We start from the raw sequence: 14,592 nt of genomic DNA, 5'->3' as shown, positions 1-14,592 counted from the left end.
ACTGGCAGAGGGTTGGTGCTGGACCTGGAGCTCCAGCCCCCCCTCTACTGGCAGGGGGTTGGTACTGAACCTGTAGCTCAAGCCCCCCCCCCCTCTACTGGCAGGAGGTTTGTGCAGGACCTGTAGCTCCAGCCCCCCTCTAATGGCAGGGGGTTGATGGTGGACCTCTAACTACAGACCCCCTCTACTGGCAGGGGGTGGGTACTGGACCTGTAGCTCCAGCCCCACTCTACTGGCAGGGGGTTGGTGCTGGACCTATCGCTCCAGCCCCACTCTACTGGCAGGGGGTTGGTGCAGGACCTTTAGCTCCAGCCCACCTCTAATGGCAGTGGGTTGGTGCTAGACCAGTAGCTCCAGCCCCCCCTCTACTGGCAAGGGTTTGGTGCTGGACCTGTTGCCCTAGCCCCCCTCTACTGGCAGGGGGTTGGTGCTGGACCTGTACCTCCAGCTGCCCCTCTACTGGCAGGTGGTTGGTGCTAGACCTGAAGCTCCAGCCCCCCTCTACTGGCAGGGGGTTGGTGCTGGACCTTTAGCTCCTCCCCTTCTCCAAACTGGCAGGGGGGTTCGTGCTGCACCTGTAGTTCCAGCCCCCCCCCTCTACTGGCAGGGGGTTGGTGCTGCTGGACCTGTAGCTCCAGCCCCCTCTACTGGCAGGGGGTTGGTGCTGGAACTGAATTTCCAGCCCCCCCTCTACTGGCAGGAGGTTGGTGCTGGACCTGTAGCTCTAGCCCCCCTCTACTGGCAGGGGGTTGGTGCTGGACCTGTAGCTCCAGCTGCCCCTCTACTTGCAGGGGGTTGGTGCTGGACCTGTAGCTCCAGCCCACCTTTACTGGGAGGGGGTTTGTGCTGGACCTGTAGCTCCAGCTCCCCTCTACTGGCAGGGGGTTGGTGCTGGACCTGTATCTCCAGCCCCCCTCTACTGGCAGGGGGTTGGTGCTGGACCTGTACCTCCAGCTGCCCCTCTACTGGCAGGGGGTTGGTGCTGCACCTGTAGCTCCAGCCCACCTCTACTGGCAGGGTGGTGGTGATGCACCTGTAGCTCCAGCCCCCCCCCACTCTACTGGGAGGGGGTTGGTTCTGGACCTGTAGCTCCAGCCCCCCCCCCCTCTACTGGCAGGGTGGTGGTGTTGGACCTGTAGCACCAGCCCCTCTCTATTGGCAAGGGGTTGGTCCTGGACCTGTAGCTCCAGCCCAACTCTACTGGCAGGGGGTTGGTCCTGAACCTTTAGCTCCAGCCCCACTCTACTGGCATGGGGTTGGTACTGGAGCTGCAGCTGCAACCCCACTTCTACTGGCAGGGGGTTGGTGCTGGACCTGTAGCTCAAGCCCCACTCTACTGCCAGGGGTTTGGTGCGGGACCTGTTTCCCCAGCCTCCCCTCTACTGGCAGGGGGGTTTATGTTAGACCTGTATCTCCAGTCCCCCCTCGACTGGCAGGGGGGGTTGGTGCTGGACCTGTACCTCCAGCCCCCTCTCTACTGGCAGGGGGTTGGTGCTGGACATGTAGCTCCAGCCCCCCCTCTACTGGCAGGGGGTTGGTGCTGGAGCTCCAGCCCTCCCCCCCCTCTACTGGCAGGGGGTTGGTGCTGAACCTGTAGCTCAAGCCCCCCTCTACTGGCAGGGGGTTGGTGCTGGACCTGTTGCTCCAGGCCCCTCTACTGGCAGGGGGTTGGTGCTGGACCTGTAGCTCCAGTCCCCCCTCTACTGGCAAGAGGTTGGTGCTGGACCTGGAGCTCCAGCCCCCCCCCCTCTACTGGCAAAGGGTTGGTACTGAACCTGTAGCTCAAGCCCCCCCCCCTCTACTGCCAGGAGGTTCGTGCAGGATCTGTAGCTCCAGCCCCCCTCTAATGGCAGGGGGTTGGTGCTGGACCTCTAGCTACAGACCACCTCTACTGGCAGGGGGTTGGTACTGAACCTGTAGCTCCAGCCCCACTCTACTGGCAGGGCTTTGATGCTGGACCTATAGCTCCAGCCCCAATCTACTGGCAGGGGGTTGGTACTGGACCTGTAGCTCCAGCTGCCGCTCTACTTGCAGGGGGTTAGTGCTGGACCTGTAACTCCAGCCCACCTTTACTGGCAGGGGGTTGGTGCTGGACCTGTAGCTCCAGCCCTTCTCTACTGGCAAGGGTTTGGTGCTGGACCTGAAGCTCTATCCCCCCCTCTACTGGCAGGGGGTTGGTGCAGGACCTGTAGCTCTGTAGCTCTAGCCCACCTCTACTGGCAGGGGGTTGGTGCTGGACCTGTACCTCCAGCTGCCTCTCTACTTGCAGGTTGTTGGTGCTGGACCTGTAGCTCCAGCCCCCCTCTATTGGCAGGGGGTTGGTGCAGTACCTGTAGCTCCAGCCCCCCTCTACTGGCAAGGGTTTGGTGCTGGACCTGTTGCCCCAGCCACCCTCTACTATCCGGGGGTTGGTGCTGCACCTGTAGCTCCAGCCCACCTCTACTGGCAGGGGGTTGATGCTGGACCTGTATCTCCAGCCCACCTCTACTGTCAGGAGGTTGGTGCTGGACCTGTAGCTGCAGCCCCCCTCTACTGGCAGGGTGGTGATGCTGCACCTGTAGCTCCAGCCCCCCCCCCCCACTGTACTGGGAGGGGGTTGGTTCTGGACCTGTAGCTCCCTCCCACCCCCTCTACTGGCAGGGGGTTGGTCCTGGACCTGTAGCTCCAGCCCAACTCTACAAGCAGGGGGTTGCACCTGAACCTTTAGCTCCAGCCCCACTCTACTGGCATGGGGTTGGTACTGGATGTGTAGCTGCAACCCCACCTCTACTGGCAGGGGGTTGGTGCTGAACCTGTAGCTCAAGCCCCACTCTACTGGCAGGGGTTTGGTGCAGGACCTGTTGCCCCCGCCCCCCCCTCAACTTTCAGGGGGGTTTGTGTTGGACCTGTATCTCCAGTCCCCCCTCGACTGGCAGGAGGGTTGGTGCTGGACCTGTACCTCCAGCCCCCTCTCTACTGGCAGGGGGTTGGTGCTGGACCTGTACCTCCAGCCCCCCCCTCTACTGGCAGGTTGTTGGTGCTGGACATGTAGCTCCAGCCCCCCCTCTACTGGCAGGGGGTTGGTGCTGGACCTGAAGCTCTAGCCCCCTCCCCTCTACTGGCAGGGGGTTGGTGCTGGACATTTACCTCCAGCCCCCCCCCCTCTACTGGCAGTGTGTGGATGCTGGACCTGCAGCTCCAGCCCCCCACTACACTCTACTGGGAGGGGGTTGGTTCTGGACCTGTAGCTCCAGCCCCCCCCCCCTCTACTGGCAGGGTGGTGGTGTTGGACCTGTAGCACCAGCCCCTCTCTATTGGCAAGGGGTTGGTGCTGGACCTTTAGCTCCAGCCCCACTCTACTGGCAGGGGGTTGGTCCTGGACCTGTAGCTCCAGCCCAACTCTACTGGCAGGGGGTTGGTCCTGAACCTTTAGCTCCAGCCCCACTCTACTGGCATGGGGTTGGTACTGGAGCTGTAGCTGCAACCCCACTTCTACTGGCAGGGGGTTGGTGCTGGACCTGTAGCTCAAGCCCCACTCTACTGGCAGGGGTTTGGTGCGGGACCTGTTTCCCCAGCCCCCCCTCTACTGGCAGGGGGGTTTGTGTTAGACCTGTATCTCCAGTCCCCCCTCGACTGGCAGGGGGGTTGGTGCTGGACCTATACCTCCAGCCCCCTCTCTACTGGCAGGGGGTTGGTGCTGGACATGTAGCTCCAGCCCCCCCTCTACTGGCAGGGGGTTGGTGCTGGACCTGAAGCTCTAGCCCCCCCCCTCTCTACTGGCAAGGGGTTGGTGCTGGACCTGAAGCTCTAGCCCCCCCCTCTACTGGCAGGGGGTTGGTGCTGGACCTGAAGCTCTAGCCCCCCCTCTACTGGCAGGGGGTTGGTGCTGGACCTGAAGCTCTAGCCCCCCCCCCTCTACTTGCAGTGGGTGGGTGCTGGACCTGTAGCTCCAGCCCCCTCTACTGGCAGGGGGTTGGTGCTGGACCTGTAGCTCCAGCCCCCCCTCCTACTGGCAAGGGGTGGGTGCTGGACCTGTAGCTCCAGCCCCCCTCTACTGGCAGGGGGTTGGTGCTGGAGCTCCAGCCCCCCCCTCTACTTACAGGGGGTTGGTACTGAACCTGTAACTCAAGCCCCCCCTCTACTAGCAGGGGGGTCTGTGCTGGGCCTGCATCTCCAACCACTTCTCTACTGGAAGGGGGTTGGTGCTGGACCTGTAGCTCCAGCCCCCTCTACTGGCATGTGGTTCGTGCTGGACCTGTAGCTACAGCCCCCCCTCTACTGGCAGGGGGTTGGTCCTTGACCTGTACCTCCATCCCCCTCTACTGGCAGAGGGTTGGTGCTGAACCTGTAGCTCTAGCCCCCCCCCTCTACTGGCAGGGGGTTGGTGCTGGACCTGAAGCTCTAGCCCCCCCCCTCTACTGGCAGGGGGTTGGTGCTGGACCTGAAGCTCTAGCCCCCCCCCCTCTACTGGCAGGGGGTTGGTGCTGGACCTGAAGCTCTAGCCCCCCCTCTACTGGCAGGGGGTTGGTGCTGGACCTGAAGCTCTAGCCCCCCCCCCGTCTACTGGCAGGGGGTTGGTGCTGGACCTTTACCTCCAGCCCCCCCCCTCTACTGGCAGTGGGTGGGTGCTGGACCTGTAGCTCCAGCCCCCTCTACTGGCAGGGGGTTGGTGCTGGACCTGTAGCTCCAGCTCCCCCTCCTACTGGCAAGGGGTGGGTGCTGGACCTGTAGCTCCAGCCCCCCTCTACTGGCAGGGGGTTGGTGCTGGAGCGCCAGCCCCCCCCTCTACTTACAGGGGGTTGGTACTGAACCTGTAACTCAAGCCCCCCCTCTACTAGCAGGGGGGTCTGTGCTGGGCCTGCATCTCCAACCACTTCTCTACTGGAAGGGGGTTGGTGCTGGACCTGTAGCTCCAGCCCCCTCTACTGGCATGTGGTTCGTGCTGGACCTGTAGCTACAGCCCCCCCTCAACTGGCAGGGGGTTGGTCCTTGACCTGTACCTCCATCCCCCTCTACTGGCAGAGGGTTGGTGCTGAACCTGTAGCTCTAGCCCCCCCCCCTCTACTGGCAGGGGGTTGGTGCTGGACCTGAAGCTCTAGCCCCCCCCTCTACTGGCAGGGGGTTGGTGCTGGACCTGAAGCTCTAGCCCCCCCCCCTCAACTGGCAGGGGGTTGGTGCTGGACCTGAAGCTCCAGCCCCCCTCTACTGGCAGGGGGTTAGTGCTGGAGCTCCAGCCCCTCCCTCTACTGGCAGGGGGTTGGTGCTGAACCTGTAGCTCTAGCCCCCCCCCCCGTCTACTGGCAGTGGGTGGGTGCTGGACCTGTAGCTCCAGCCCCCCTCTACTGGCAGGGGGTTGGTGCTGGACCTGTAGCTCAAGCCCCCCCTTCTACTGGCAAGGGGTGGGTGCTGGACCTGTAGCTCCAGCCCCCCTCTACTGGCAGGGGGTTGGTGCTGGAGCTCCAACCCGCCCCCCCCTCTACTGGCAGGGGGTTGATGCTGGACCTGTAGCTCCAGCCCACCTCTACTGGCAGGGGGTTGATGCTGGACCTGTATCTCCAGCCCACCTCTACTGCCAGGAGGTTGGTGCTGGACCTGTAGCTGCAACCCCACTTCTACTGGCAGGGGTTTGGTGCGGGACCTGTTTCCCCAGCCCCCCCTCTACTGGCAGGGGGGTTTGTGTTAGACCTGTATCTCCAGTCCCCCCTCGACTGGCAGGGGGGTTGGTGCTGGACCTGTACCTCCAGCCCCCTCTCTACTGGCAGGGGGTTGGTGCTGGACATGTAGCTCCAGCCCCCCCTCTACTGGCAGGGGGTTGGTGCTGGAGCTCCAGCCCTCCCCCCCCTCTACTGGCAGGGGGTTGGTGCTGAACCTGTAGCTCAAGCCCCCCTCTACTGGCAGGGGGTTGGTGCTGGACCTGTTGCTCCAGGCCCCTCTACTGGCAGGGGGTTGGTGCTGGACCTGTAGCTCCAGTCCCCCCTCTACTGGCAAGAGGTTGGTGCTGGACCTGGAGCTCCAGCCCCCCCCCTCTACTGGCAAAGGGTTGGTACTGAACCTGTAGCTCAAGCCCCCCCCCCCTCTACTGGCAGGAGGTTCGTGCAGGATCTGTAGCTCCAGCCCCCCTCTAATGGCAGGGGGTTGGTGCTGGACCTCTAGCTACAGACCACCTCTACTGGCAGGGGGTTGGTACTGAACCTGTAGCTCCAGCCCCACTCTACTGGCAGGGCTTTGATGCTGGACCTACAGCTCCAGCCCCAATCTACTGGCAGGGGGTTGGTACTGGACCTGTAGCTCCAGCTGCCGCTCTACTTGCAGGGGGTTAGTGCTGGACCTGTAACTCCAGCCCACCTTTACTGGCAGGGGGTTGGTGCTGGACCTGTAGCTCCAGCCCTTCTCTACTGGCAAGGGTTTGGTGCTGGACCTGAAGCTCTATCCCCCCCTCTACTGGCAGGGGGTTGGTGCAGGATCTGTAGCTCTGTAGCTCTAGCCCACCTCTACTGGCAGGGGGTTGGTGCTGGACCTGTACCTCCAGCTGCCTTTCTACTTGCAGGGGGTTGGTGCTGGACCTGTAGCTCCAGCCCCCCTCTATTGGCAGGGGGTTGGTGCAGTACCTGTAGCTCCAGCCCCCCTCTACTGGCAAGGGTTTGGTGCTGGACCTGTTGCCCCAGCCCCCCTCTACTATCCGGGGGTTGGTGCTGCACCTGTAGCTCCAGCCCACCTCTACTGGCAGGGGGTTGATGCTGGACCTGTATCTCCAGCCCACCTCTACTGTCAGGAGGTTGGTGCTGGACCTGTAGCTGCAGCCCCCCTCTACTGGCAGGGTGGTGATGCTGCACCTGTAGCTCCAGCCCCCCCCCCACTGTACTGGGAGGGGGTTGGTTCTGGACCTGTAGCTCCCTCCCCCCCCCTCTACTGGCAGGGGGTTGGTCCTGGACCTGTAGCTCCAGCCCAACTCTACTGGCAGGGGGTTGCACCTGAACCTTTAGCTCCAGCCCCACTCTACTGGCATGGGGTTGGTACTGGATGTGTAGCTGCAACCCCACCTCTACTGGCAGGGGGTTGGTGCTGAACCTGTAGCTCAAGCCCCACTCTACTGGCAGGGGTTTGGTGCAGGACCTGTTGCCCCAGCCCCCCCCCTCTACTTGCAGGGGGGTTTGTGTTGGACCTGTATCTCCAGTCCCCCCTCGACTGGCAGGAGGGTTGGTGCTGGACCTGTACCTCCAGCCCCCTCTCTACTGGCAGGGGGTTGGTGCTGGACCTGTACCTCCAGCCCCCCCCTCTACTGGCAGGTTGTTGGTGCTGGACATGTAGCTCCAGCCCCCCCTCTACTGGCAGGGGGTTGGTGCTGGACCTGAAGCTCTAGCCCCCTCCCCTCTACTGGCAGGGGGTTGGTGCTGGACATTTACCTCCAGCCCCCCCCCCTCTACTGGCAGTGTGTGGATGCTGGACCTGCAGCTCCAGCCCCCCACTACTGGCAAGGGGTGGGTGCTGGACCTGTAGCTCCAGCCCCCCTCTACTGGCAGGGGGTTGGTGCTGGACCTGTAGCTCCAGCCCCCCCTCCTACTGGCAAGGGGTGGGTGCTGGACCTGTAGCTCCAGCCCCCCTCTACTGGCAGGGGGTTGGTGCTGGACCTCTACCTCCAGCTGCCTCTCTACGTGCAGGGGGTTGGTGCTGGACCTGTAGCTCCAGCCCCCCTCTACTGGCAGGGGGTTGGTGCTGGACCTGTAGCTCCAAGCCCCTCTACTGGCAGGGGGTTGGTGCTGGACCTGTAGCTCCAGTCCCCCCTCTACTGGCAGAGGGTTGGTGCTGGACCTGGAGCTCCAGCCCCCCCTCTACTGGCAGGGGGTTGGTACTGAACCTGTAGCTCAAGCCCCCCCCCCTCTACTGGCAGGAGGTTTGTGCAGGACCTGTAGCTCCAGCCCCCCTCTAATGGCAGGGGGTTGATGGTGGACCTCTAACTACAGACCCCCTCTACCGGCAGGGGGTGGGTACTGGACCTGTAGCTCCAGCCCCACTCTACTGGCAGGGGGTTGGTGCTGGACCTATAGCTCCAGCCCCACTCTACTGGCAGGGGGTTGGTGCAGGACCTTTAGCTCCAGCCCACCTCTAATGGCAGTGGGTTGGTGCTAGACCAGTAGCTCCAGCCCCCCCCTCTACTGGCAAGGGTTTGGTGCTGGACCTGTTGCCCTAGCCCCCTCTACTGGCAGGGGGTTGGTGCTGGACATGTACCTCCAGCTGCCCCTCTACTGGCAGGTGGTTGGTGCTAGACCTGAAGCTCCAGCCCCCCTCTACTGGCAGGGGGTTGGTGCTGGACCTTTAGCTCCTCCCCTTCTCCAAACTGGCAGGGGGGTTCGTGCTGCACCTGTAGTTCCAGCCCCCCCCCTCTACTGGCAGGGGGTTGGTGCTGCTGGACCTGTAGCTCCAGCCCCCTCTACTGGCAGGGGGTTGGTGCTGGAACTGAATTTCCAGCCCCCCCTCTACTGGCAGGAGGTTGGTGCTGGACCTGTAGCTCTAGCCCCCCTCTACTGGCAGGGGGTTGGTGCTGGACCTGTAGCTCCAGCTGCCCCTCTACTTGCAGGGGGTTGGTGCTGGACCTGTAGCTCCAGCCCACCTTTACTGGGAGGGGGTTTGTGCTGGACCTGTAGCTCCAGCTCCCCTCTACTGGCAGGGGGTTGGTGCTGGACCTGTATCTCCAGCCCCCCTCTACTGGCAGGGGGTTGGTGCTGGACCTGTACCTCCAGCTGCCCCTCTACTGGCAGGGGGTTGGTGCTGCACCTGAAGCTCTAGCCCCCCCTCTACTGGCAGGGGGTTGGTGCTGGACCTGAAGCTCTAGCCCCCCCCCCCGTCTACTGGCAGGGGGTTGGTGCTGGACCTTTACCTCCAGCCCCCCCCCTCTACTGGCAGTGGGTGGGTGCTGGACCTGTAGCTCCAGCCCCCTCTACTGGCAGGGGGTTGGTGCTGGACCTGTAGCTCCAGCTCCCCCTCCTACTGGCAAGGGGTGGGTGCTGGACCTGTAGCTCCAGCCCCCCTCTACTGGCAGGGGGTTGGTGCTGGAGCGCCAGCCCCCCCCTCTACTTACAGGGGGTTGGTACTGAACCTGTAACTCAAGCCCCCCCTCTACTAGCAGGGGGGTCTGTGCTGGGCCTGCATCTCCAACCACTTCTCTACTGGAAGGGGGTTGGTGCTGGACCTGTAGCTCCAGCCCCCTCTACTGGCATGTGGTTCGTGCTGGACCTGTAGCTACAGCCCCCCCTCAACTGGCAGGGGGTTGGTCCTTGACCTGTACCTCCATCCCCCTCTACTGGCAGAGGGTTGGTGCTGAACCTGTAGCTCTAGCCCCCCCCCCTCTACTGGCAGGGGGTTGGTGCTGGACCTGAAGCTCTAGCCCCCCCCTCTACTGGCAGGGGGTTGGTGCTGGACCTGAAGCTCTAGCCCCCCCCCCTCAACTGGCAGGGGGTTGGTGCTGGACCTGAAGCTCCAGCCCCCCTCTACTGGCAGGGGGTTAGTGCTGGAGCTCCAGCCCCTCCCTCTACTGGCAGGGGGTTGGTGCTGAACCTGTAGCTCTAGCCCCCCCCCCGTCTACTGGCAGTGGGTGGGTGCTGGACCTGTAGCTCCAGCCCCCCTCTACTGGCAGGGGGTTGGTGCTGGACCTGTAGCTCAAGCCCCCCCTTCTACTGGCAAGGGGTGGGTGCTGGACCTGTAGCTCCAGCCCCCCTCTACTGGCAGGGGGTTGGTGCTGGAGCTCCAACCCTCCCCCCCCTCTACTGGCAGGGGGTTGATGCTGGACCTGTAGCTCCAGCCCACCTCTACTGGCAGGGGGTTGATGCTGGACCTGTATCTCCAGCCCACCTCTACTGCCAGGAGGTTGGTGCTGGACCTGTAGCTGCAACCCCACTTCTACTGGCAGGGGTTTGGTGCGGGACCTGTTTCCCCAGCCCCCCCTCTACTGGCAGGGGGGTTTGTGTTAGACCTGTATCTCCAGTCCCCCCTCGACTGGCAGGGGGGTTGGTGCTGGACCTGTACCTCCAGCCCCCTCTCTACTGGCAGGGGGTTGGTGCTGGACATGTAGCTCCAGCCCCCCCTCTACTGGCAGGGGGTTGGTGCTGGAGCTCCAGCCCTCCCCCCCCTCTACTGGCAGGGGGTTGGTGCTGAACCTGTAGCTCAAGCCCCCCTCTACTGGCAGGGGGTTGGTGCTGGACCTGTTGCTCCAGGCCCCTCTACTGGCAGGGGGTTGGTGCTGGACCTGTAGCTCCAGTCCCCCCTCTACTGGCAAGAGGTTGGTGCTGGACCTGGAGCTCCAGCCCCCCCCTCTACTGGCAAAGGGTTGGTACTGAACCTGTAGCTCAAGCCCCCCCCCCTCTACTGGCAGGAGGTTCGTGCAGGATCTGTAGCTCCAGCCCCCCTCTAATGGCAGGGGGTTGGTGCTGGACCTCTAGCTACAGACCACCTCTACTGGCAGGGGGTTGGTACTGAACCTGTAGCTCCAGCCCCACTCTACTGGCAGGGCTTTGATGCTGGACCTACAGCTCCAGCCCCAATCTACTGGCAGGGGGTTGGTACTGGACCTGTAGCTCCAGCTGCCGCTCTACTTGCAGGGGGTTAGTGCTGGACCTGTAACTCCAGCCCACCTTTACTGGCAGGGGGTTGGTGCTGGACCTGTAGCTCCAGCCCTTCTCTACTGGCAAGGGTTTGGTGCTGGACCTGAAGCTCTATCCCCCCCTCTACTGGCAGGGGGTTGGTGCAGGATCTGTAGCTCTGTAGCTCTAGCCCACCTCTACTGGCAGGGGGTTGGTGCTGGACCTGTACCTCCAGCTGCCTCTCTACTTGCAGGGGGTTGGTGCTGGACCTGTAGCTCCAGCCCCCCTCTATTGGCAGGGGGTTGGTGCAGTACCTGTAGCTCCAGCCCCCCTCTACTGGCAAGGGTTTGGTGCTGGACCTGTTGCCCCAGCCCCCCCTCTACTATCCGGGGGTTGGTGCTGCACCTGTAGCTCCAGCCCACCTCTACTGGCAGGGGGTTGATGCTGGACCTGTATCTCCAGCCCACCTCTACTGTCAGGAGGTTGGTGCTGGACCTGTAGCTGCAGCCCCCCTCTACTGGCAGGGTGGTGATGCTGCACCTGTAGCTCCAGCCCCCCCTCACTGTACTGGGAGGGGGTTGGTTCTGGACCTGTAGCTCCCTCCCCCCCCCCTCTACTGGCAGGGGGTTGGTCCTGGACCTGTAGCTCCAGCCCAACTCTACTGGCAGGGGGTTGCACCTGAACCTTTAGCTCCAGCCCCACTCTACTGGCATGGGGTTGGTACTGGATGTGTAGCTGCAACCCCACCTCTACTGGCAGGGGGTTGGTGCTGAACCTGTAGCTCAAGCCCCACTCTACTGGCAGGGGTTTGGTGCAGGACCTGTTGCCCCAGCCCCCCCCCTCTACTTGCAGGGGGGTTTGTGTTGGACCTGTGTCTCCAGTCCCCCCTCGACTGGCAGGAGGGTTGGTGCTGGACCTGTACCTCCAGCCCCCTCTCTACTGGCAGGGGGTTGGTGCTGGACCTGTACCTCCAGCCCCCCCCTCTACTGGCAGGTTGTTGGTGCTGGACATGTAGCTCCAGCCCCCCCTCTACTGGCAGGGGGTTGGTGCTGGACCTGAAGCTCTAGCCCCCTCCCCTCTACTGGCAGGGGGTTGGTGCTGGACATTTACCTCCAGCCCCCCCCCCCTCTACTGGCAGTGTGTGGATGCTGGACCTGCAGCTCCAGCCCCCCACTACTGGGAAGGGGTGGGTGCTGGACCTGTAGCTCCAGCCCCCCTCTACTGGCAGGGGGTTGGTGCTGGACCTGTAGCTCCAGCCCCCCCTCCTACTGGCAAGGGGTGGGTGCTGGACCTGTAGCTCCAGCCCCCCTCTACTGGCAGGGGGTTGGTGCTGGACCTCTACCTCCAGCTGCCTCTCTACTTGCAGGGGGTTGGTGCTGGACCTGTAGCTCCAGCCCCCCTCTACTGGCAGGGGGTTGGTGCTGGACCTGTAGCTCCAAGCCCCTCTACTGGCAGGGGGTTGGTGCTGGACCTGTAGCTCCAGTCCCCCCTCTACTGGCAGAGGGTTGGTGCTGGACCTGGAGCTCCAGCCCCCCCTCTACTGGCAGGGGGTTGGTACTGAACCTGTAGCTCAAGCCCCCCCCCCTCTACTGGCAGGAGGTTTGTGCAGGACCTGTAGCTCCAGCCCCCCTCTAATGGCAGGGGGTTGATGGTGGACCTCTAACTACAGACCCCCTCTACTGGCAGGGGGTGGGTACTGGACCTGTAGCTCCAGCCCCACTCTACTGGCAGGGGGTTGGTGCTGGACCTATAGCTCCAGCCCCACTCTACTGGCAGGGGGTTGGTGCAGGACCTTTAGCTCCAGCCCACCTCTAATGGCAGTGGGTTGGTGCTAGACCAGTAGCTCCAGCCCCCCCCTCTACTGGCAAGGGTTTGGTGCTGGACCTGTTGCCCTAGCCCCCCTCTACTGGCAGGGGGTTGGTGCTGGACATGTACCTCCAGCTGCCCCTCTACTGGCAGGTGGTTGGTGCTAGACCTGAAGCTCCAGCCCCCCTCTACTGGCAGGGGGTTGGTGCTGGACCTTTAGCTCCTCCCCTTCTCCAAACTGGCAGGGGGGTTCGTGCTGCACCTGTAGTTCCAGCCCCCCCCCCTCTACTGGCAGGGGGTTGGTGCTGCTGGACCTGTAGCTCCAGCCCCCTCTACTGGCAGGGGGTTGGTGCTGGAACTGAATTTCCAGCCCCCCCTCTACTGGCAGGAGGTTGGTGCTGGACCTGTAGCTCTAGCCCCCCTCTACTGGCAGGGGGTTGGTGCTGGACCTGTAGCTCCAGCTGCCCCTCTACTTGCAGGGGGTTGGTGCTGGACCTGTAGCTCCAGCCCACCTTTACTGGGAGGGGGTTTGTGCTGGACCTGTAGCTCCAGCTCCCCTCTACTGGCAGGGGGTTGGTGCTGGACCTGTATCTCCAGCCCCCCTCTACTGGCAGGGGGTTGGTGCTGGACCTGTACCTCCAGCTGCCCCTCTACTGGCAGGGGGTTGGTGCTGCACCTGTAGCTCCAGCCCACCTCTACTGGCAGGGTGGTGGTGCTGCACCTGTAGCTCCAGCCCCGCCCCCACTCTACTGGGAGGGGGTTGGTTCTGGACCTGTAGCTCCAGCCCCCCCCCTCTACTGGCAGGGTGGTGGTGTTGGACCTGTAGCACCAGCCCCTCTCTATTGGCAAGGGGTTGGTGCTGGACCTTTAGCTCCAGCCCCACTCTACTGGCAGGGGGTTGGTCCTGGACCTGTAGCTCCAGCCCAACTCTACTGGCAGGGGGTTGGTCCTGAACCTTTAGCTCCAGCCCCACTCTACTGGCATGGGGTTGGTACTGGAGCTGTAGCTGCAACCCCACTTCTACTGGCAGGGGGTTGGTGCTGGACCTGTAGCTCAAGCCCCACTCTACTGGCAGGGGTTTGGTGCGGGACCTGTTTCCCCAGCCCCCCCTCTACTGGCAGGGGGGTTTGTGTTAGACCTGTATCTCCAGTCCCCCCTCGACTGGCAGGGGGGTTGGTGCTGGACCTGTACCTCCAGCCCCCTCTCTACTGGCAGGGGGTTGGTGCTGGACATGTAGCTCCAGCCCCCCCTCTACTGGCAGGGGGTTGGTGCTGGACCTGAAGCTCTAGCCCCCCCCCCTCTACTGGCAAGGGGTTGGTGCTGGACCTGAAGCTCTAGCCCCCCCCCCTCTACTGGTAGGGGGTTGGTGCTGGACCTGAAGCTCTAGCCCCCCCTCTACTGGCAGGGGGTTGGTGCTGGACCTGAAGCTCTAGCCCCCCCCCCCCGTCTACTGGCAGGGGGTTGGTGCTGGACCTTTACCTCCAGCCCCCCCTTCTCTACTGGCAGTGGGTGGGTGCTGGACCTGTAGCTCCAGCCCCCTCTACTGGCAGGGGGTTGGTGCTGGACCTGTAGCTCCAGCCCCCCCTCCTACTGGCAAGGGGTGGGTGCTGGACCTGTAGCTCCAGCCCCCCTCTACTGGCAGGGGGTTGGTGCTGGAGCTCCAGCCCCCCCCCCCTCTACTTGCAGGGGGTTGGTACTGAACCTGTAACTCAAGCCCCCCCTCTACTAGCAGGGGGGTCTGTGCTGGGCCTGCATCTCCAACCACTTCTCTACTGGAAGGGGGTTGGTGCTGGACCTGTAGCTCCAGCCCCCTCTACTGGCATGTGGTTCGTGCTGGACCTGTAGCTACAGCCCCCCCTCTACTGGCAGGGGGTTGGTCCTTGACCTGTACCTCCATCCCCCTCTACTGGCAGAGGGTTGGTGCTGAACCTGTAGCTCTAGCCCCCCCTCTACTAGCAGGGGGGTTGGTGCTGGACCTGCATCTCCAACCCCTTCTCTACTGGAAGGGGGTTGGTGCTGGACCTGTAGCTCCAGCTCACCCTCTACTGGCAGGGGGTTGGTGCTGGATTGTAGCTTCAGCCCCCTCTACTGGCAGAGGATTAGTCCTGGATGTTGTGATGGTGTCCCCTACAGTTTCTCCCATATGCCAGGTTTAAGAGTCATATCAGCTTACCTGCAGGTTCTCTGAGGCGCAGGGAATCTTTTGAGGTATGAGGCTTTCAGAATGGTTGTT

The sequence above is a fragment of the Procambarus clarkii genome, chromosome 55 (genome assembly GCF_040958095.1).
Source record: "Procambarus clarkii isolate CNS0578487 chromosome 55, FALCON_Pclarkii_2.0, whole genome shotgun sequence".
Lineage (NCBI taxonomy): Eukaryota > Metazoa > Arthropoda > Malacostraca > Decapoda > Cambaridae > Procambarus > Procambarus clarkii.
This window is presented reverse-complemented; position numbering follows the sequence as displayed.